The sequence below is a fragment of the Aplysia californica genome, unplaced genomic scaffold, assembly GCF_000002075.1.
Source record: "Aplysia californica isolate F4 #8 unplaced genomic scaffold, AplCal3.0 scaffold00316, whole genome shotgun sequence".
NCBI classification, from domain to species: Eukaryota; Metazoa; Mollusca; class Gastropoda; order Aplysiida; family Aplysiidae; genus Aplysia; species Aplysia californica.
The window spans coordinates 135,015-137,123 of NW_004797586.1; the positions used below are offsets into that span (position 1 = coordinate 135,015).

At 40.6% G+C, this 2,109-nt stretch overlaps 1 long non-coding RNA gene across 1 annotated transcript in view; it reads left to right on the forward strand.

Annotated features, from left to right (window-relative positions):
- LOC101860263 overlaps window positions 1-1,355 on the forward strand; it is a 52,753-nt gene extending 51,398 nt beyond the window's left edge. The window contains exon 3 of the long non-coding RNA XR_220650.3: window positions 1,240-1,355. This is a non-coding gene — a long non-coding RNA (uncharacterized LOC101860263). The remainder of the gene's footprint in view (window positions 1-1,239) is intronic.
- Window positions 1,356-2,109: the final 754 nt, after the last annotated feature.

The following is a 2,109-nucleotide window of genomic DNA, read 5'->3' on the forward strand; positions in this document are numbered from 1 at the left end:
GTGTTTGTTACTTTCTTGTAACACCTCTAATCTTCTGCACTTATATGACCTTATTGTGTTGCAGGTGCCGTTAAACTCTTTACTAAAACCATAACTAAACATACCGTGTGTGCTGGGGAGGGATTGGGGGAAGGATGGATGCACTTTTGTGTTGATGAAATCGCAGATCCAGTCAGTGATTTAGTGGTGTACCTTTGTCTAGGCCATCGTCTCCCCGTGGGGTGGCGAGACTTGTTGCAGGAATAATAAAATGTAAATAATTGAATGAAAAGTAGTCACCGGGCCCTAGATCTACCCCAGACCTATGTGTGCTGCTTTTCCCAAATGTGGTAACTATTCGATTACGAATGGTTGTTAAACCCTCAGAGCGTGAAGAGATTCGTAGAGCATGAATATGTGCTAATATAAATGCAAGTTTTATGTCTAGTAAACCTCCATGAGACTAAGATACTAGAAATAAGAAGATAAAGAGGACGAGGGAAAAAATATCACTGGAAAAGAAAGTAGCAATAACTTATAAAATTGGAAGTGGGTGATAATTGTAGTAAAAGTGATCCCGTTGGTGATTGTTAGTTGCAGTGTACATGATGTACATACGAGTAAGCTTGATCTTGGCTATAACAGGATTGGGCTATAACAGGATTGGGCTTTAACAAGGATATCGCGTCGGTCCTGGCGGTCGTGTTGTAGCCGGGTACCACTGTACTCCTTTTGGGGTTTCGAACCTTGAGTGGTCCACAAACGATGCGGTGTGATACTAACTTAGCCAACAGCAAGCTCTCGCTGCAGACTGAATAGCGAAGGCTATGGAAATGAGAAGGCTAATGGATAGGCAAAGAATTGGGGATGTTTTCTTGTGACATTGCTGCAGCTGCTGTTGTTGTTTTCCTAGATCCTGTGAGTAACTTGTTGTTGATAATGCTGCTGTCGTCTTGATCCTTATTGATTCTGTTTAACAGACACCTCATGCATTGTGGGTGGTTGGCTGGTGTTCTAGTCTGGTTTGCTCCTTCTTTACTCTCAAACATCTATCGTCCTTATCTCTCCTTTTATGTGCGTGTTACTCTCTAGTAACACATATCATCTTTGGCACTTTTATAGGACCGTATTGTGTTGACAATATCATAATTTTTAAAAACTAATATTAAACCAATCATCGGCACTTATATATGACCTAATTGAGTTGCAAATGCGCAAAACCTTTACTAAAACTGAACATATCACTGCTTACTATTTCAGAGCACCTGTCTGCGTAGCTGACCCCTCGAGGTGTCTCTGTCTGTGCGTGGGTCTATACTCACCACGTAGCTGCACGTACGTGACGGTGAGTAGAAACACTTGGCTCGCCTGTATTTTGTGTGCAGTTTGTTACACCCTGATACTTTTTTTTTCTCTTACTTTTTATATATATTTTTTTTTTTGGGGGGGGGGGGGGGGTGACAGATTTATTCTTTTGTTTTTTATTTTGCTAGAACTATATTCAAGTGTTATAATACTCACAATTAATTATTGGTCGTTGCTGGGTGCTCTGGTGTAATTTGCTCCTTCTTTCCTCTCAAGCATCTGTCGTCCTCATCTCTCTTCCTCCTTTTCTTTATATGTTTCTGTCTAGATACACCTCTAATCTTTGGGACTTAAATGGCCTTTTTGTGTTGCAAGTGCCGCGAAACTACTACTTGAGCTAAAACGAACTATTTTCTTATGTTACTATTCATGTTTTGGGAATTTTTTAAAGTGTTGCACAATTTGGCCCAGTGATTTCAGACGAGGAGGAGGAAGATTGAAAGAAAATATACAGAGACAATGCATTGAAATAAATATCCTGTATAACAATACTGTTCCTACCAGTTCATTGTTCTTCGCCATGAGCCGAGGGTCCATTCATTTATCTCGTTTAGGGGGTATTAGAGAGGGTATTCCATCTATATTTCGGTCTGTCTGACTCTCTCAATCTTTCAGTCTGTATCCCAATCCCTTTCATTCTCTTTCTCTCCCTCCCTTTTTCTGTTCGTATGCATGTACGCTGATGATCGATGTAGTCTAAGACCCTGTTATTATGTTCTTCTTTTCCATTTCCCCCAAGAGAACTTTGACCCTTGTCATACCCAG